A 22,318-nucleotide genomic window follows, 5' to 3' on the forward strand; every position below is an offset into this window, starting at 1 on the left:
GTTTGGACCTGTCATAAATTCCTTAAGCAATTGGTGATTGATGAAGTAGGAGTGTTATTCTTAAGGGTAGGTGAGAAGAGAGAAGTGATAGTTCACCAAGTGATTTTAAAGATTTCTTAGTGATTTGTCGGGAAAGGTCTTGAGAATAGCTAGCAGGGAAGGAAAGCGTGTGTCCCCGGAGGTCTTCAGCTAGCACAGAGACCTTTGGATTGCTCCATGTGTTGGAGTGGGTCTTCCATTTCAGTCTCCTCTGCCCTAATTTATTAGCCAGACTTGTGCCATTTAATACTTTTTTTTTTTTTTTTTTGAGATGGAGTCTCACTCTGTCTCCCAGGGTGGAGTGCACTGGCATAATCTTGGCTCCCTGCTACCTCTGCCTCTGGGTGAAGCAATTCTCCTGCCTCAGCCTCTCAAGCAGCTGAGATCACAGGCGCCTGCCACCATGCCCAGCTAATTTTTGTATTTTTAGTAGAGACGAGTTTTCACCATCTTGGCAAGGCTGGTCTTGAACTCCTGATCCACCCGCCTCAGCCTCCCACAGTGTTGGGATTACAGGCATTCTATTTATTCCTCTTAAATTCTAATGCTTTTTCCATAATTTGTTTACATTTTGCAGAAAGCTAGCATTTTACAACGTGTGATTTATGTCTCAAAGTGGCCATCGTTAAGTTAGAACTGTGGTTTCATGTTTCTCCCGAGAGATGGTTTGTAAAATGTGCATCCTTCTGGTACAGGTGGTTTGGCTTAGGGATTAGAACACGGCCTGCCTAAGTTCACACACCTCATCTCTCCCACTTAACAATGATCCTTTCAGGTCTCCTTTTCCTCATTTGTAAAATGGAAGTGAAATAATAGGACCTACTTCATAGATTTGCTGTGAGGAGAAAATGAATTAACATACATAAAACACCAAGAACAGGGGCTGACGCAAAGTAAGCACCACGTCAGCCTGGGCTAGAATGATTTTTCTCTGACTGTTCTGCAGAGAAGTTCCCGTCCCAGCTTGATCCATGCTAGTAGGTGTTTACCATGACTCAGGGGTATCTTCTTCAGACAATCTCATGTTTAGGGGTACCCTGGTGAAAACTAACCAAACCAGTGAGCCCTACTTTGGGTCAGTGAGAAGTGGAAGGAGGTCCCTCAGGTTTCTGGCAGATTTCTTGTCTTCTAAGAGAGGTAGATTTTTGCAATAAAAGTAAAGTCGTCTTGAAATTCACACACCACAAGGCTGCCCATTTGCATTGGTCTAAAGAGACATGCATATTTACAGAGCCAGAGAGTACAAGAAAATGATGACAGTTGGCTTCTCTTTAAGCTTTTTTAGGAGAAAAGAATTTGGGGGACCTTTTTTGGAGCTCTGAAAGTCACACTTCTGGAAAGTGCAAATACTTGTAAATAAGAGGAGGGGCATTTTCTCATGCTTTCATCTAAACAGGGAAGGAAAGTGCAGCATATTTAAACTTGGTCCTCAGTACAAAAGGTTTCTTTTTGTCTCCTCAGAGAGGAAATCAGTCTTTCTGGCATGGGAAGATTCAATAGAAGTAAAACACCTCTCAGTTGAATCGGAAAGGATTTTAAGTGTCTGGGTGGAAAGGGGAATCTTTGTGTGGAGATTACCCTGGAGGGAGCATTCTAATACCTGCACTAAAGGAGTTACGTGTTTTGTTATTTAATCTCCACACTTCCAAAATTCAGCCATCCTTTTAGGGTGTTATGTTTGGGTCTGAATTGTCAGTTTATGTGGGTTGCTTAAACATATGGGCTTCTAGAGAAAGATTTATGTTTATTCAGTCCCACAAAGAACTGATTCTGCTGTGTTTGTTCTTTTCATCAGTAAATAACATAGATATTAGCACGGGGTTCCCTGTATGTGTATATGGGTTGTCTACCTCTGGATGCCCTTCTCGTGGGTATGTACAAGGATACCTGCCCTTTCCTAGGTTTTTTCGAAGGAGCCAAGTGGAAGGAAATTTTCAATTCCACTACAGGAGAGAGTTCTTGGTGCAAAACCCAGTCTGCTGAAGGTCTGTTGTTGCCTTTTGTGAAGGCATCAGAACGCATCATCCTCTGGTCCATCTGCTGAAAAGATCAGTGGATGGAAATCAAAACAGTAGAGTGGTGGGTACCAGGAAAGGGAATGACAGGAAATCTCATCTGGATCCTCACAAACACTCTGGAAAGCTCATTCTATCTATTTAAAACCTTTTTTTTTTTGTTTCAAATTCTAATTCATGAGTTTTAGTGTTCTGGCTGGAGAGTTTATATGTGGCCATTCTAATTACCATCTTTTGGGTCTGATACAAAGGACCAGTCGGATAATGTAATTTACTCTGTTTAATTTTGTACTAGTTGTTCCGTCACTTTAAAAGGGCCTCCTGAGGCTGGGCGCGGTGGCTCACGCCTGTAATCCTAGCACTTTGGGAGGCCGAGGTGGGTGGATCACCTGAGGTCAGGAGTTCAAGACCAGCCTGGCCATCATGGTGAAACCCCATTTTAAATAAATAAATAAATAAATAAATAAATAAATAAATAAATAAATAAAGGGCCTCCTGAAAAAGACATTTTTGTCTGGAGCTGCAGTGAGCACCGTGAACTGCTGCCACCAGCCTGGGTGTGTGTGTTGAAGGATACCCAGCGGCCCCCTCTCCTGGCATCCTCCCTGCCCCCTCACTTTCTGGAGCCTGGTTTTTACTGCAGATTTTTGAAAGCTGACTTTTGTTTGCTTAGGTCTCTAGTGAGAGCTGCAGTGTAACAAAAGCATTTTAATACTCGAAGTGGTGCGTACATCACCAGTGACCTAACAACCATGGCTAGTCCCTTTTCTCCCCGAACTGGCCTGTCCTAAAACCTGGAGACTTCCTGTTCCCCCATTCTGTGCCTCACTAGGGCAGATGACAAATGTGTCCTCTGTCTGCCTTTTCACCCTAGCCTCCTAACTCATCTGCTTGCTGCTCTCTGCTCACATGTAGCTCTAGGAGAGCTGTCCTGAAACTCAGCTCTCGGCGTGTCACTCTTCTCCTCAAAAGCCTGCAGTGGCTCATTGTGCCTGAGGAACAAGAAGAAATGCCATGTAGACCAGCATCGTCCAATAGGAAGTTCTAGATGATGTTCTATGTCTGTGCTCTCCAGTATGGCAGGTACCAGCCACATAGGGCTACTAAGCACTTGAAATGTGGCTAGTCTGACCGAGGAACTACATTTTAAGTTCCATTTACTTTTTTTTCTTTTTTGATATGGAATTTTGCTCTTGTTGCCCAGGCTGGAGTGAAATGGCGTGATCTCAGCTCACTGCAACCGTCACCTCCCATGTTCAAGCAATTCTCCTGCCTTAGCCTCCTGAGTAGCTGGGATTACAGGCATGAGCCACCATGCTTGGCTGATTTTGTATTTTTAGTAGAGATGGGATTTCTCTATGTTGGTCAGGCTGGTCTTGAACTCCCAACCTCAGGTGATCTGCCCGCCTCAGCCTCCCAAAGTGCTGGGATTATAGGCATGAGCCACATTGTCTGGTCCAAATTCCATTTACATTTAACTCACATAAATTTAAATAGCCACCTGTGATAAGAGGCTACCCTATTGGAAAGCACAGATACAGACCCTTCTTTCTCTCACTTTCTAGCCCATCTCCTGCAACACTTTCCCATACATCACATACTGTGAATTTCCATTCCAAACCTTTCCTTGGATTGTACCCTTCATATAGAATGACCTTCCCTCCCTCAACCTCTTCCTTTTCTGTCCATACCTAGTTGGCAAAGCCCAACTTAAATGGCAGCTCTGCCATGAAGTTGCCCTGATCACCCCAATTAAAAATGATCTTTCCTAAATTCCTGTAACAGTTTGCCTTTGTGTTCTGGTTATCTATTACTTAATAACAAATCTCTGTAAACCTTAGTTTTTGTCTTAAAACAACAGCACACAATTTGTCATATCTCATGGCTTCAATGGGTCAGGAATTTGGGGAGCGCTGAGCTGAGTGGTTGTGATTTGGGGTCCCTTGTAAAGGTGGTGACTGGGACTGAACTAGAGAATTGGAACTGCTGGGGACTGACTGGACATCTTTCTCTCTTTTCGTGTATTCTCAGAACCTCTCCATGTAGCTTCTAGGTGAGTGATAGTTGTGGCTTCCTGAAAGCATGGTGGCCTCAAGGCTTCAGCATAAGTTTTCTAGTGAGTAAGGTATTCATCAAAGTTGCATTAATTTTTCTGGCCTAGCCTTAGAAATTCTGCAGCATCGATTCTCTCTCATTCTGTTGTCTACAAGTAAGTAACTCACCCACCCAGATTCAAAGGAAGGGGAATTATATTCTGCTTCTTGGTGGATGCATGGTAAGGTTCAAGAGTGATTTGTAGGATGGAGAGGTACTGTAGCAGTCATGTTTGGAAAATAAATTTGCTACTATGGCGATCAGTAAACTCTACCCAGGATTGATATAGTCTATGTATGCCTTCAATTCTGAATTTGTTTATTTTTTATTTTTATATGCCTATGTGGTCCTGCAGAAAGTAAGTATTCTGTAAGTATTTCTTAAGTGAAAGTGAATTGAGTCTAACAATATTATGTCAAAGGAAACGGAAATACCAGTCTGGCTTCACAGTTGCCGGAGTGAGAACACTCACTGCTACACTGATGTGGTCTTACTAATAAGGTCTTTAAAATCTGTCTTGGGCTGGGCACTGTGGCTCATGCCTGTAATCTTAGAACTTTGGGAGGCCGAGGCAGGCAGATCACCGAGGTCAGGAGATCAAAACTATCTTGGCCAACATGGTGAAACCCCAAAACCCATCTCTACTAAAAAATTATAAAAATTAGCCAGTCATGATAGTGGGCACCTGTAATCTCAGCTATTAGGGAGGCTGAGGCAGGAGAATCCCTTGAACCCAGGAGGTGGAGGTTGAAGTGAGCTGACGTTGCACCACTGCACTCCAGCCTGGTGACAGAGTGAGACTCTGTCTCAAAAAAAAAAAAAATCTTGATGAGCTCTGCCTAGCGTCTTTATTTTAATTCCAGGCAACAATAGCAAATGCAGTATATAATAGTGCTTTGTGTTTATACATCCCCCTAATGTCAGAGGATTTTAGAAACACATTCTGATATTATGATTTATCATCCTGCTTTTTGTATATAAACAGTCACTAAATAACCAAACTTTGTCATTAACGTGAAACAGATGTTTAGGCCAGAAATTATATGACACATGTGCCCAGTTATCTCAGCAACATCTTTGTTCTAAAGGAATTGACTATTTTCAGCTTTCTAAAATAATGAAAACTCCCATTAACAGGGATTTTGTTTTGATATGTCAAAAACCTTCTATAAAATGTAAAAAGCATTAGACCTACAATGCTAGATGAAAGGAAAATAAAGCTTTCATGATGGTTACATTTCTAGAATTCTATCCAGATTGGCTTTAAAATGATATGTTGTTCTTGGTGTTATCCTTTACAACAAATGTGTAATAAGCATCATCTATGCCAGTGCACTGTGCTAGGCTTTCCCTATCAGGGATCGCTCTGTGTGAATGGTCTGCAAAAGCATCTCTGCGTCTGTATCCTTGGACCTGCCTTGCTTGGTGAGAAGATAATTGGTTCCAGGTAAATCTCAGCTCTTACTGAGGCAACAGTAGAATATGAGAGAGCCTGAGCTTTGAGGTAGGTCAAACCGCAATTAAACTTCCAACACATATGCTTGGTTAGGTGTTTAGGAAATTACTTTGTAAGCCTCAATTAACTCATCTGTAAAATGAGATGATTACTCCTCAGAAGTCATACGTACCAAATGAGATATGGTTTGCTGTGGTAAATGTGTAGGTCATTTTTATATACAACATACTCATCCTTATTCCTGACCCCATTTCATTTTCCTTTCCTACATTTCTATCTTTTCTCATTCAGCTTTTAATTCAGTTGTAACTAGACATATATTACATATATTATGTATCCCTGCAATCTACCCGAAGTCCTTTCTGAAATGGCAGAATGCAATCAAATCAACAGGGGGAATGACACATTTTGGATTTTGTACCATCACACCCACAGCCAGCCTGCTGTGAGATGCCCTATAAATATTGTTTTCCCCTTGAGGCGCTGTGTTTATTTTGATACCTTGGCCAGTCACCGAGCCCCAGTTCTGTTCTTCAAGCATCACAGCTGCCTTTGTGAAATAATAGCCTTTCTAAGTCCCACTGTTTTGTGGTTCATCTAACAACAGAATAAATGATACAAACATTTTAACTAGTCTTAGTGAGCTCTTGTGGATTTCACTGTGTTATTTTGCAGCCCTTTGTTGGTCTGTAATAGAGACGTGAGCATAGCCTTGGGTACCCCTCTGCGCTCTGGACCATCCAGCCTCTCCTCACTGCTGGTGGAGCAGATCTTGTGCCTTGCTAGGCAGCCCCTTGTGAGTGTTGTTACAGCTGTGGGCTCTTCATTGAGTTGAATTTGCTTCTCGTTGTATCACCTTGATAAACCCTGCTGTTCTTACACCTGCTGCTGTTTACCTGTTTGGAGGCACTCTCCTTCCTTTGCCACCCTCTGTTTCAAGCTTAATGGTACAAACTTTTGTTCCTCGTGTGCAATGGTCTAGACCTTGGGAATCCTAGTCAGCTTCATCCAGATGTTTCCTGGGTTGCCCCTAACCCTCCCCACCTTCACCCCACTTCTGAGGTGATCTAAGTGGTTCTCAGTAGAAGGACCTGTTACTTCTGCAAACCAGATGTCCTGTTCTCCTTCATGCCTCTTAAAATCTAATATGTCTCATTATTTTACAAAACATTTGTTGAGCTGAGCCTTCATCATCCTGATCTTATGTGTGAGTGTGGACAGGAAGTTTACATTTCCTCTATCAACTCTCATCTGACTGGTTTTAACTCAATGTTCCAGCCCATAGAGGTCAGTTTCATTCATGTCATCTTTCATCCCTCCAGCCCCCTCAGTTTGGCAGAAGATGGGATTACCTGTCACTGTCTGGCGCTTCATTCATGATATGTTAATGATGGTGAACAGGATGGAGTCGGGATGCCTGACTTGATCAGGCAATCAAAGAGAGATGTTCTCAACTTTACAATTTATTTTTTAACTTTTTCCAAATGAATATTGCTGAATGCTTTCTACCCACTAAGCTATTTTAAGGGTGACTTGTAAGATCTTTGCAAAGCACTGAGCTTCTTAAAAGGCAATTTTTATCTTAAGTACAAAGCAGGCAGCTTATTCTGGCTTATGGGTTAATAGTACAATGCTGCCCTTCCTTTAAAGTTATACCAGGGAGGGATTTACATATATTGACTTGCAGTTATATTATCCCATAATTTATTTGGGTATGTTTGCAAGATGCCTGGATATACCATGACAAGGAACACAACACATTTTTATTTGTTCAATGTCCTGATTTTAGTTACTGCTGAGATAAATGTCATGAATCTCTTTTATCAGAAATCCAAAGTCTGTTAGAGCTTTCAGACCCCTACTTAGGAGTATGTTGGGCCCTGGACCTCTTATTCTTAGTGATAATAATCACAGTAGTAGGAGTGGAGCAGTAGTAGCAGCAGTAACAATGGTGATCCTCATCTTTTATATTTATTGAACATCTGCTCATCTTCACTAAAACATTCATTTCAGTCCTGACATTCACTCTGGAAGCAGAGTTTCATTTTTCTCATTTGACACATCAGAAAAAAGAAACTCAATGAAGTTAAGAACTTGTTCAAGGTCACAGAACAAGTGAGCAGCTAAGCCAGGATATTAACCCAGAGCTGGTCTTATTCCAAGCCCTGAACGCTTCCCATTGTATCCTGAAGCCTCTCAGAGGACACACACACACACACACACACACACACACACACAGTCAGAGAATGCCAGTTAATGCATTTGCCCATGACAGTGTTGAAAGGGAGGCACCATCACAAGAGCCCTGTGTGGTCAGAGAGGCCTATCTGGAAAGGAAAGCAGTGCAGCTCAGAGGCCTGAGGCAGTGCTGAGTGGCAGGACAGGTCAGAACCACTGCAGGCCAGAACCAGTGCAGCTCACCAAGACCTGCTGACCCACAGTGTGATGGTATTAGGAGGTGGGGCCTTCGGGAGGTGATTAGATCATAAGAATGAAGCCCTTACGAACGGGATTAGTGCCCTTATGAAAGGGTCCCCAGAGAGCTCTCTAGCCCCATTTGCCTCCGTGGGAGGATACAATGAGAATTTGGCATTCTGCAACCTGGAAGAGGCCCTTAGTAAAACCTGAGCATGCTGACACCCCGATCTCGGACTTCCAGAACTGTGAGCAACATATTTCTGTTGTTTATAAGTCACCAGGTTTACGGTATTTTTTAAATAGCAGCCTGAAGTTCCTAAGACAAGATGTGTGTGTGTGTGTGTGTGTGTGTGTGTGTGTGTGTGTGTGTGTGTGGATGGATGGATAAAAATGACTTGTTTCAGCGTTAACATGGTTTAGCTACTACAGGATCATATTTGGGGAGACAGCAGTTCATGAGATTGACAGGTAAGGCCTAAGTATGGACCAATATGGCCAATTCTTGAACTTTCCAAAAGAAATAGAAGGGGAAAAAAACATAGTTACCTCTGATAATATAGAGATGTCAAGACTGAGGTATGAAAAAGAGATCAACGTTTACAGTCAGTAAATCTCACCCAGCCGGCTGGGGACATGTAGGCCAAACCTGGGAAGTGACAGTAGGGTAGTGCCTGCCTCATATTTCATTTCACTCTGTCAGGACCTACATTAGGGCATAGGCAAGCGAGAGACAGACTATGGCCAACAGGGCCAAAGCAAGAGAAAGAAAAGGTGAGAAGCCTGGTGTGCCAGACGTCTATGTCCTGCCTACCCAGAGTGAGTTCCAGGACGTTAGGGTGTGGGAAACCAGCAGGGAAGGGAAACCCCTTCCTTCCCACTGGACTTGGTGGTGTGGGGTGCAAGCCTATTGCTGTTAGCAGTACTTTTACACCACAAAGCAAGAACAGTCCTGAGAACACAGCAAACACAAAGGAAGGCTGGGCCGAGGTGCACAGAGAATGATGACACTCCATTATCCCCTGAGTCCACCGAGGCCCAAAGGACCTTTCAGCTTCATGAGCCACTGAATTTTTTATTTTGCTTAAGCCATTCTGAATTGAGTTTCTGTCACTTGAAGTCAAAAGACTCCTAATAAAAGCAAGTGATGGCTTTTATCAAAGGAACACTTCTCTCTTACCTTTTACTTTTAGGGAGTGATGGCACAAAAGCATACCTTTATTGCCATAATTCTGTGTCACTAAGTAGCCTGAAATGCCAGAGAAGCTGCTGGCATCCATACCCTGTTATACCTCCAGGGCTGAGTGACAGACAAAAGAGTTTGAGCTCCCCTAGCTCAATCACCGATGTCCCTGTGACTTAGGCCGGTCCTTACTACTTGTCTTCTCTGCCTCGGATTTCCTCATCTGGAATCTCCTCACAGGTCTGTGTCTGAATGCTGTCACTTCTGAGAAGCCAAATTACGAACTTGACCCCATCGCACTGTTTTGCTGATGGATGAGAAAACTCTTACATGTAGGATTTGACAGTTGAGGAATGAAAATGTGCTATGATACACCTCTATTCCAGAAGGGCGATGCTTTTGAGGAACTCCAGTGAGTTGAATTTCTCAAACAGCATTGCTTTGAGCTTATTATGCATTGTGCTGTGGTGCATAATTTTGCTCAGTGTCCTGTTAGTTTTTGCTGAGCAATTAAAGTATTTGAAAAGTGCAGAATCGTGTAACAGACCATCTGACTGCAGGGAGGTGTTGAACGTGCCCAGCTGCTTCCCAGCTGTCTGGTGCTGCTGACTCTTCAAGGTCACGGAGGAGCGAGGCTTTGTGAGTGATTCAGGTTGATGGATGGTTGCAGGGAGGGTAAGCCTTGTACAGCAGGAGGGCAGAACCCTTCTGAATCACGATAGCAAGTGAGAGGGGAATCCTTGGCTCGTCCAGCTTTTAGGAAAGTGTTAGAGAAGGGACTGATTTATTCTAAACAAAGGAAGGCAGGAAATATGCAGCTTTTAAATTTACGTTGTCTTAAACTTTTTTATTACATGGCTCAAATAAAGATTTCTTAGGAAGATTTGGAGCATCTGGATGGTGAGGATTTACTCCTCAAGGCCAAGAATCCTGAGCACCTCTAATTAAAACGTCTTCCCTGAGATTGGCCAATACTCCAAGTGACTGTGACAGGCCACTCCACAGTGTGCTCTCATTCTGTGTTATTAACAGCAGACCACTGTAGGTACTGGGACACTTTTGCATTTGAGACTCTATGAGACTCGATCTATAGGATTCTGATAATCATGTGCTTGTTTAATCTTGTTACTCTGCACATATTTCTAAGACTGACTTTAATCCTACTTTATTGAAAGCAAAGACCTTGCCCAGGCCTTCCATAGAGTTGCTGCTTCTTGGTACACAGGGCTCTTGATTCATGAGTGGAATTAATATAAAACACCAGTGAGGGTCGAGAAGAGATGAGTGAACTCATTTTCTGTCGAATTTTGTGCCTGTGCTCCTAGAGTCAAAATTTGACACAATCTATTTTAGTATAACATATAATGTGAATATAGAAAAACATTCTCTTTTTTTCTTGTCACTTTGGAAACATTCTGTCATCATCTCCACTCCATAGGTCTCATAATGGTCTTTCATGCATTGATTGCTGTGTGTGGCTCTCCCCTGAAACTGAACTAAATGGGCAGATGCTCCCCTTCATGACTTTTTAAATGAAAAGTGACCAATCATGTAAAAATAATTATATACATGAGAATTGGAAAAAAATTACCCAGTGAAAATAAGAACAATCTAATATCTTGCATTTCTTTTATATTTTGAAATGTCTTAGTAGGGTGCTTTGTAAATTTATTATCGTTGGTTTTAGAGGTTGCATCATTGGAGCTTATTTGCCTGTAGTCAGGGAAGACTTTGTAAGAAAGGTGTAAGACAGATTTGGAAGAAAGGAAGGAAAGAGTTCTTAGTAGATGTTAACGAAAATTGTTTGGGTAGGAAATGTTTCCAAAAGCCTAATTTTAGGAGTAGTGCAGAGCAATAGAGCACTTGCCTTATAGTTAATGTAATCACTGATAAAAGCCACTGGGGAAGGCTTTTAAGGACGTTTTTCACTGTTTTCAAAGATCCCATTTTAGGAAAACACCGGCAAGGGTCAAGGAGAGATGAGTAAACTCATTTTCTGTTGAATTTTGTCTCCGTGCTCCTAGAGTCAAGATTTGACACAATCTATTTTAGCACTTGAAAAATCTAATTTGAAAACAAATGTAAAATATCATCAGAATAAAAACTACTATTCCTTCCCCCTCCCTTAAAGTAAAATCTATACCCAGATGTGCTGATGTAGTGACATTAAAACTATTTCCTATTCATTCTTTGTCTCTCATCCTTCCCTTGGATGACTGATCTGTTACAAGGCTAAAGTGACTACCTGTTTAGTTTTGCAGTAGACAGTCATAGATGTGTCTCTGTGTTTTCATTTCTTACCAAAAGCCCTATGCTATGTTTATTTGCCATTTTAGACATTCAGAAAACTGGGGGTGAGAAGGATGAAGTGGTTCTCTCTTTTGCACCCCTCAAATAATTTAATAATAAATAATAAACCAAATGAGAAACCAGAAATCATGTTTGTTGACCTACAGGATGATCTAGATACATCCAAGCTTCAAATGAGTGATGTGTAACAAACAAAAAACCAGAAGATTTCCATCACCACAGAGACCACTCCTGTTGGCGAGCACACATACTTCCTTCCTGCCCTCACCCCTTTTTAACTTATGTCAACCTTTAATCTGTTCTCCATTTTCATAATTTTGTCATTCCAGGAATGTTATGTAAATGAAATCATACACTGTTCAACCTTTTGGGTTTGGTTATTTTCACACAACATAGTTCAGTGGAGATTCATCCAAGTTGTGTGTATCAGTAGTTTATTTTATTATATTGCTGAGTAGTTTTATGGTATGGATGTGTCAATAAGTCATCCATCGAAGGACTTCTGGATTATTTCCAGTTTGGAGCTATTACGAATAAAGCCGCTTTAGACACGTGCTTATAGGTTTTTATGTGAACATAGTTGTCCAAGAATGTCATTGCTGTCTCATAATGTAATTTTTTTTGTTTTCTTTTTCTTTTTTAAAGAAGCTGTAAAACTATTCCAGAGGGGCTATGCCACTTTACATCTCCAACAACAATGTATGAGAGATCAAGTTTCTTCATATCTTTGGCAGTATTTTCATGTTTTCACTGTTTTTTATTTTAGTAATTCTGAGGGATATACAGTGATATCTCATTAGGTTTAATTTGCATTTCCATAATGGCTAACGATTTTGAATATCTTTTCATGAGCATATTTGCCATCTCTGTAGTCTCTTCAGTGAAATGTTTATTCATGTCTTTTGCTCATTTTCTAATTGGACTTTTTTTCCTACTGTTGAGTTTTGAGAGTGTCTTACCTATTTGAGATAGTTGTACTCTCTTGGTTATATGTTTTGCAAATATTTCATGCCAGTCTGTAGCTTGTCTTTTAGTCCTCTTAACAAAATGTTTTGCAAGGCAAAAGTTTTTCAGGTACACATTCTTTTCAACTGTACATGGACTGTTTTCCACAACAGACCATCTACTAGCATAAAACAATCCTCAATAAATTTTTAAAAACTGAAATTATATAAGAATGTTCTTCAGCCATGATAGAATAAAATAGAAAAATAATAGCAAGAGCAGATTTGGAAATTTTACAGCTATGTATAAATTAAAACACACAGGCAACCAATGGTTCTAAGAAGAAATCACAAAAAAAATTAAAAACTACTTTGAGATGAATGAAAATAAAATATAATTTATTAAAACTTATGGGATGTAGGAAGAGCCATTCTCAGAGGAAAATTCATAGATGTAAATACCTAGATTTTTAAAATAAGGCCAGACATGGTGGGTGTTCATGCCTGTAATTGCAGCACTTTTGGGAGGCCAAGACAGAATGATCACTCAAGGTCTAAAGTTTAAAACCACCAGCTTGGGCAACAGTGACAGATGGGTCTCTTCAAAGTTTTTTTTTTAATTAATTGGATGTGGTGGTGCACACCTGTAGTTCTAACTACTGAAGAGGCTGAGGTGGGAGGATTGCTTGAGCCTAGAATTTAGTTAGAGATTTCAGTGAGCTATGATCCTGCCATTGCACTCTAGCCCGGGTGACAGGGGCAAGACCCTGTCTCTAAAAATAATAAGAATAAGAAAGATATTACCAAGTATGTGGCATACGCCTGTAATCCTAGCTACTCACAGGCTGAGGCAGGAGGATTGTTGAGGTCAGGAGTTCAAGACCAGCCTGGGCAACAGAGTGAGACCTCATCTCAAAAAAACATTTATTTTTAAAGATCTCAAAACAATCACCTAATTTCCCACCTTAAAGAACTAGAAAAAGAAGAGTGTACAAAACCCAAAACAAGCAGACAGAATGACTAGACTAGGGATAAATGAAAATGAAGAGTAGAAAAATGATAGAAGAAATAAAACCAAAGTTTATTTTTTGAAAACGTAAACCAAATTGACAAACCTTTAGCTAGAATGACCAAGTTAAAAACAACACTCAAAGTACTATAATTGCTAATAAAAGTGAGGACAATAACTAGCCTTACATAATTAAAAGGACTGTAAGAGAATTCTGTGAACCCTTGTATTTCCACAAATTAGAAAACCTAGATGAAATGGAGAAATTCCAGACATACAAACTACCAAAGCTGACTGAAGAATAAACAGAAAATCTAAATAGACCTGTAACAAGTAAAATAAAAAGAATTAATCAGTAATTTTTAAAAAATGCTCTACAAAGAAAAAGCCTAGGACCAGTTGACTTCAATGATGAATTGTATAAAATGTTGAAAGAAGAATTAACACCAATGATTCTCAAATCTTTCAAAATATGATGAAGAAAGAAACAATCCCTAACTCATTCTGTGGGGCCAGTATTACCCTGACACCAAAGCCAGAGACTGTCATCATGAGAAAAGAAAACCTCAGACCAATATCTCTTATGAATATAGATGCAAAAATTCCCAAAAAATACTACCAAACCGAATTCAACAATCTATTAGGATTATACACTCTGACCAAATGAGAATGCTGGGGTGGTTCAATACGTAAGAATCAATTAATGTGATACATTATATTAATAGAATGGGAGAAAAACCCACTTGGCCATTTCAATTGATCCAGAAAAATCATTTTACAAAATATAACACAATGTTGTGATAGAAACATTAAACAGACTAAGATAAAATAATGTCCTCAATCTGATAAGTCAAAATACCCATCAGTGATAGACTACAGTAACCCAAACAGTATGGTACAGGTCCAAAAACAAACATATATATCAATGGGACAGAATAGAAAACCCAGAAATAAAGCCACACTCCTACAACCTGACAAGAACAAGCAATGAAGAACATAAATGGTGCTAGGATAACTGGCTAGTCATATGCAGAAAATTGAAACTGGACCCCTTACGCTGTATACAAATATTAACTCAAGTTGGATTAAAGACTTAAATATAAAACCCAAAATTATAAAAACCCTGGAAGACAACCTAGGTAATACCATTCTGGACATAGGAACAGACAAAGATTTCATGCTGAAGACATCAAAAGCAATTGCAACAAAAGCAAGAATTGGCAAATGGGGTCTAACTAAACAGAAGAGCTTCTGCACGGCAAAAGAAACTATCCACAGAGTAAACACACAGCCTACAGGATGGAAGAAAATTTTTGCAAACTATGCATCTGACAAAGGTCTAATATCCAGCATCTATAAGGAATTTAAACAAATTTACAAGAGAAAACAACCCATTAAAAAGTGGGCAAAGGACATAAACAGACACTTTTCAAAAGAAGGCATACATACAGCCAAGCATATGAAATTAAAAAAAAAAGCTCAGCATCACTAAACATCAGAGGAATGCAAACCAAAACCACAGTGAGGTACCATCTCACACCAGTCAGAATGGCTAGTATTAAAACGTCAAATAACAATAGATCCTGGTAAGTTGCAGAGAGAAAGGAATGCTTATACACTGTTGGGGGGAGTGTAAATTAGTTCAAACATTGTGGAAGACAGTGTGGTGATTTTCAAAGACCTAAAAATGAAATACCATTTGACCTAGCAATCCCATTACTGGGTATATACCCAAAGGAATATTAGTCAGTTTATCATTAAGACATACGTACGTGTATGTTCATTGCAGCACTATTCACAGTAGCAAAGACATGGAATCAACTTAAATACCCATCAGTGTTAGGCTGGATAAAGAAAATGTGGTCCATATATACCATGGGATACTATGAAGCCATAAAGAGAATGAGATCATCTCCTTTGCAGAAACATGGATGGAGCTGGAAACCATTATCCTTAGCAAACTAACACAGAAACAGAAAACCAAATACTTCATGTTCACTTGTAAGTGGGAGGTAAATTATGAGAACACATGGACACAGAAAGTAGAAAAACATCCACTGGGACCTATCAGGGGGTGGAGGGTAAGAGGAGGGAGAGTATCAGGAAAAGTAGCTAATGGGTACTAGGCTTAATACCTGGGTGATGATATAATCTGTCCAACAAACCCTCATGACACAAATTTACCTATATGACAAGTCTGCACATATAGCCCTGAACTTAAAAGTTAAAAAATAAATAAAAAGAATAAGAGCAGCTAAAGTGGACATCCTTGCCATTTTTCCAATCTCATGGGGAAAGAATTCAATTTGTCACCATTAAGTACAGCGTTGCTGTAGGCTTTTATAGATGGTCTTTATCAAGTGAAGAAAGTCCCATCTAATTCTATTTTTCTAAGAGTTTTCTAAAAAAAGAAATCATAAGAGTCTTGTCAGTTGCTTTTTTCTATGTTTATCTATGTGAATGTGTGATTTTTCTTCTTTACCGTGTGAGGTATAGTGGATTATATTGACTGATTTCTCTGTACATTGAACCAGCCTTGCATCCCTGGAATAAGCCCACATTGTCGTGGTATATAATTATTTTTATATATTGCTGAATTTTGTTTGCTAATATATTTTTAAGGATTTTTGGATTTGTATTCATGGAAGATATTTATCTTTAATTTTATTTTTTCATACTGTTTTTGTCAGGTTTTTATATCAGGGTAATACTAGCTTCATGAAATAAATAGGAAACTGTCTCTTCTTTTTATAATTTCTAAAAGAGGTTAAGTATAATTGTTGTTAGTTCTTTATTAAACATGGGGTAGAATTCTTCAGTGAAGCCTTCAGAGCTCGGAGATTCATTTTGTGGGGAGTTTTTAAGTTACTAGTTAAATGGCATTAATAGTTACCAGACTGTTAAATTATGCATTTCATAATGGGCAAGTTATGGTAATTGGTTTTTTTTTTTTTTTGAGGAACTGGTCCATTTCATTTAGATTGTAAAATTCATGCATATAAAAATATTTGTAATATTCCCTGCTATCTTTTTGATACCTGGAGGGTCTGTAGTATGTACAGTTATTTGTAATTTGTGTTTTGTCTCCTGTTTGTCAGTTTGGCTAGAGATTTGTCAGTGTTATTAATTGATATTTTCAAAGAACCAGCTCTTTGCTCTTTGATTTTCTCATTTATTTTTCAATTCCACCAGTTTTTGCTATTTATTTCATTTCTTGTGCTTGCTTTGGGATCTCTTTGCTCTTCTTTTTCTAGATTCTTGGGGTGGGACCATAGACTGTGAATTTGATATTCTTTCTAATGTATATATTTAGTGCTGTAGATTTCTCTTTCAACACTGCTTTAGCTTTGTTAGACAAATCTTGATATCTTTATTTCCATTTTCTTGCAGTTCAATGTATTTCTGTTTCTTCTCTCTCTCGTGTGTGTGTGTGTGTGTGTGTGTGTGTGTGTGTGTGTCCATTTCTGTTGAAACTTTATCTTTGATCCATGGTTTATTTAGAATTATGTTGTTCAGTTTCCAAATGTTTGGATATTTTCTTGTTTTCTTTGTGATATGTATTTCTAGTTTAAGTTCGTTATGGTTGGAGAACAAACTCTGTATGATTTCACTTTTTAAGAATTTGTGGAGATCATTTTATATCCCAGAAAAATGGTCTATCATGGTACACTCTCTGTGGGCACTTGAAAAGAATGTGGAGTCTACTGTTGTTGGGTGGAGTGAGCGATAAATGTTGATGTTGGTAATGTTGGTTGATAGTGTCATTGAATTCATCTTTATTATTGTTGATTTTCTGTCTGGTCTTTTTATCAGTTGTTAAGTCATGGGTGTTGAGGTCTCCATCCATAATTGTGGATTTGTCTGCTTTTTCAGTTCTATCAGTTTTGGGTTCACATATTTTGCAATTGAGTGTTTAACTTAAACATATTTAGAACTGATGTGTTTTCTTGGTAGATTAACCCTCTTATGACACAATGTTCATTTCTGTCTTTAGCAAATTTCTTTGTTGTGGAGTCTAGTTTATCTTATTGACATAGCCATAGTCATTTCTTTGATTAATGTTTACATAGTATATATTCGTCATTTTTATTTTCAGTTGGGCTATGTTACCATATTTGAAGTGTATTTCTTGTAGGCAGCATAGGTCATAGTTTTTTAATCTACTTGCTAATTTGTCTTGGTTTATTTATGTTTGGTGTAATTATTAACATATTAGGGCTTATATGCATTACCAAATTTTTTGTTTGCTCTGTTTGTAATTTCCACTTATTTTTTCCTGATTCTTATGTGTTTCTTGAACATTTTTCAGAATTCCATTTTGGTTTATTAAATAAATAATATATTTGTGAGTGTATCTTTTAGTGGTTGCTCTAGGTATTACATGATATATAAATAATTGATCAAAGTCTATTGGTGCTGTCATTTAACCTTTTCAAATGAAGTATAGAAGTCTTTTTGTGTCCTTTTATGAATATTTTCTCTATGTACATTTAGAATGATATTAACAACTGTATAATTTTTTATTCAACCATTAACCATAATTTAGAAGACACTTGAGAAGAACGTCTATTGTATTTACCCATACTTTTGCTTACTGTGGTTTTTTTTCCTTCTTTATGTCTTAATTTTCATTCTTTTCTTTCTTTTTTTCTTTTCTTAGAGAACATTCTTTACCTACTATTTCAGGGTAGAACACCTGTTGACATAGTCTCTTAGTTTTTCTTCCTTTAAGAATATCTTGGAATGAAATTTTCTTCATTCCAAAAGGATATCTTCACTGTATATAGGAATCTAGGCTGACAACTATTTTCTTTCAGCACTTAAAAACATGTTGTGCTCTTTTTTCCCAACCTCTATGGTTTCTAGTAAGAAATCTGCAATAATTCAGAATTTTTCCCCTGTAGATAAGGTGTTTCTTTCTTGCTGCTTTCAAGAGCTTTTCTTTGTGTTTAGATTTTAGAAGCTTGACTATAATGTGTTTTGGTGTGAATTTCTTCAACTTTATTTCCAACATCTCTCCTTATGGGACCCTGATTTTTGTTCTTTAATTATAGTCCCATGGGTTTTGGAGACTTTGTTCATTTTTTTCTTCAGTCTATTTTATCTCTGTTGTTCAGACTGCAAACAACAATCTATTGTTCTGTGTTCCAGTTCACTGATTCTTTTATCTTCCATTTATTCTGCTGTTGGGGACTTCATTTTTAAAATTTTAGTTATTTGCCGGGCACTGCAGCTCATGCCTGTAATCCTAGTGCTCTGATTGCTTGAGCTCAGGAATTCAAGACCAGCATGGCCAACATGATGAAACCCCATCTCTACTAAAATACCAAGTGTGGTGGCACACACCTGTAGTCCCAGTGGTTGAGGTGGGAAAATCACTTGAACCCTGGAGACGAAGGTTGCAATGAGCTGAGATGGCACCACTGCACTCCAGCCTGGATGGATGACAGAGTAAGATGCTGTCTCAAAAAAAAATTAATTATTGTAGTTTTCACTTATAAAATATCTGTTTGATTCCTCTTTATATCTTCTATTTCCTTGTCAAGACTTTCTCTTTTTTTTTCTTTTTGCTGAAGCTCTCTTTTTTCATTTATTTCAAGTGATCTTAATTGCTCATTGAAACATTTTTATGATTGGTAATTTAAAATATTTGTCAAATAATTTTGTCATCTCAATTTTTGCATCTATTGTCTTCTTAAATTCCTTTCAAGATCTTCTTGTTTGTTTCTGATTGTAAGTAGTTTTCTATTGAACTCTGTACATTTTGGGTGCTATTATGTATTATGAGTCTCTGGATAATATTTACACTTTTGTTTTAGCTAGCTGTTTCTGACACCATTCTGGCAGGAGAAAAGGGGCTGCTGCTTTGATACTTTCAGCTGGGATTAGAAGTCCAGGTTCCCTACTCAGCCTCTATTGACTCCTGAGATGAGAGAAGGTGGAAAGTTTCTTGTTATTGCTTGATAAGGGGTGGGAGTTCAGATTCCCCACTAAGCCTTTATGGATACTTTCCTGAATGAGAGGGATACTAGTACCTCATTACTGCTCCCATGTGGTCTCCTTACCCAGGAAAATTATGAAAGTCCGAACTCAGTCTCTTTTGATACCACCTCAGCAAGAGGGGAAGGGGCACCTCATTATTGGCTGGCAAGGGAGGAAGTCTAGGATTCTCACTCAGTCTTTGCTGGTGACGGGATTCTTTGGGGGCCTGCTTCACCAGCAGAAGACTCCACAGACAGCACCTCTGGTATGGCTCTGACCATTCAGCCCAGCAGGCTGTGCTTGGCTTGTGCTACTGGCGTGGATCCCACATCCAATGCAGAATGGTGAGGGGTGTGTGGGCAAGCAGGTGTGAGGTCTGACCACAGCACACAGCCAGGCACACAGGTTGCTGCAGTGGGGCCAGGCAGGCAGCTCCAGGTGCCAGCACAGATGCCTGGTCCATGTGAGTCTGCAACTGGACCAGGCATACCACAGACAGCTTCTGCCTTAAGTGCCAGTCGCTGGACAAAGGGAACATGATGGAACCCAAAAACTCAGAGACACCAGCAACTGGAGGAAGCCCCAAGGGAACTTGATAGCTATGTCACAGCTCTGGCTCAGAAAGCCCAGAGGTCTGGGCTCCCAGAAGGATCACAGCTCTTCTTTTTTCTTGGTCCAGTGAACAGGAGCATGCCACTGCCCACAGCTCAGAGAGCTGGCCAGGGATGTGTGACAGCCCTTTTTGCACCCACTATTTGGCAGGTCCCAGGGTCATGTCCCATGTCCAAGAAGAATGAGGTTATGCAGACAATCAGAGAGTGAGCAAGGCAGAAAAGAGCTTTATCGAGTGACACACAGCTCTCAGTGGAGAGGGTACGTAAAATGGGTAGCCGCTACCCGAAGGTGGGTATCCCAAAGTATGGCTGAGTCCCAGGTTTTTATGGGCTCAGAATGGGTGAGTACCTGCTGATTGGTCAATGAGCAACCTGGAAAAAGCACCATTCAATTGGCTGAAAGGCATGGAGGAAATTCTCACTGCAGTCGGGGACTTTACCCAGAACTGACAGCTTCGTTTTCAGGCTTTAATTTGTCTTTGGTTTGAAGGTCAGGTTTCACCAGGGACCCACCCCTGTCTTCCTAGGAATTTGTCTCCCTCCTTCTGCTGTCACTGGTGCAGGTAGGCATAAGGCTATGGTTTTATCTGTGGAATTTGGCTGTTACAGAGGTGTTATGACCTACAGTTTTCTGTCTTGTTAGGCTGTGCCTTTCCTGAGTCTCAGGCTTGACAGATCAGGGGTTTGTTGATCCTTTATTTTCTTCTTTTGCTTCTCTAGGTGTTTCTGGGCTATATGAGGCAAAAAGAAAAACAGAGAAACTTACCACAGTGTTTTTCTTTGGATCCCATGATGCCCAGATGGTCTGCTTTTTCCTTTTACCTTTCAGAAGGTATTTTTATTATATGTAAAATTCAGGGTTTTAGTTGTACCAAGTAGAGGAATAAGGAAAAATACACCAACTCCATCTTTCCAGAAGAATACAATCAATCTGCATGTATTCGTTGTTCTTATTCATGCTTAGCTTTCTCTACTGCAGATTCATATGGCATTATGACAATATAATCTTTTGGATACCAATATTCTGTATAGGGTCTTCTTTCATTGCAGGCCTCAAAGCTTTCAGGAAATAGACTTTTAGAATAAATTAGGAGGTAAGAGAATTGCTTCATTATGCCCGTTTGGCTGCCTGTGAGCACATTTGTATATTTACACAGAATCCTAGAAACTTCACCTTGAGGTAGGCTGAACACAGTGTGGTTGCTGAGTTTATCTAGTAGGAGAATAGAGGAGACCAGCAAAGCATTCAGGGAATGTAAACAGAGAGATAGAATGTTGATTCAGACCCTGTCATGATAAAATCCTTGTGGAGAGAGTGATATAAAACTCAGCAAGCTTTGTAAGCATAAAATGAAAAAAAAAACTTTAGTTTTTTACCTTAATTAGTTTGAAAAGTTGTATAACTAAGACTAAAACTAAAAAGGGGTATAACTAAAACTAAAAAGACTAAAACTCACAAAGACCAACAGAAGACTTCTACACAGCAACAGTGGAGTAATATGTAGTTGTACTCCTATTTTCAGTATGGTTAACTTATATTATCTTTTCTTCATGAAAATTTGGTCTGGAAGTTTTCAGTTCCTGAGCTGTAGCAAGATTAGATAATCTCAAAACTTCCACACCTGCTAAAAGTATCAAAAACTCATAGGTGGTAAAATTCCTTCTAGATATATGTTTGAGCATAACAAGAAAGTTAGAAAATTCCCAAGGGCTAGAAAGAAAGAGGGAACAGAAAACAGCAAAACCCACTATCACTGCCTGGGGAGACTGGGGTGAGTGGTGGGTCAGGGCTGTGGGTCTCAGTAACATAGGGGCTGACATTTTGAAATCTATGGCAGGCTAGGTTATGAAGTCTTAGTCCTACAGAAGCAGAAAGTTTCAACGGAGACTTCCACATAAAGCTGGAGCCCTGAAGGTCTTCTCCATCATTAAGATGTGAAATACCCAACATAGAGAAAGAACAAGGAATCTCAATTGGTCAGAGAGAGGGAAGAGTGGGACAAGTCTCCATTGCGAATGGACAATCCTAATCTTTTGTTACATGTGGGTTTGGAGTTCAAAACTATACTATCCATATTTGGAAATTCTCACATTGAGAAGTTAACACAGAAATGGTACTGGTGTGTAATATCCCTAGAGTTCCTGATGAAGTCAGTGTAAAATTATTCTTAAAGAACATGACATATCTTCAACTAATTCCACAATAAAAACTGACTGGAAAGGAACTTTTGATCCAGTACTACAGAATAAAAGAGAA

General features: G+C 39.4%; 1 protein-coding gene across 8 annotated transcripts in view; it reads left to right on the plus strand.

The window, feature by feature from the left end:
* Window positions 1-22,318, plus strand: part of PCNX2 (pecanex 2) — a 309,710-nt gene that overhangs the window by 207,701 nt on the left and 79,691 nt on the right. The window lies entirely within an intron of this gene.

This window comes from Callithrix jacchus, chromosome 19 (genome assembly GCF_049354715.1).
Source record: "Callithrix jacchus isolate 240 chromosome 19, calJac240_pri, whole genome shotgun sequence".
Classification (NCBI taxonomy): domain Eukaryota; kingdom Metazoa; phylum Chordata; class Mammalia; order Primates; family Cebidae; genus Callithrix; species Callithrix jacchus.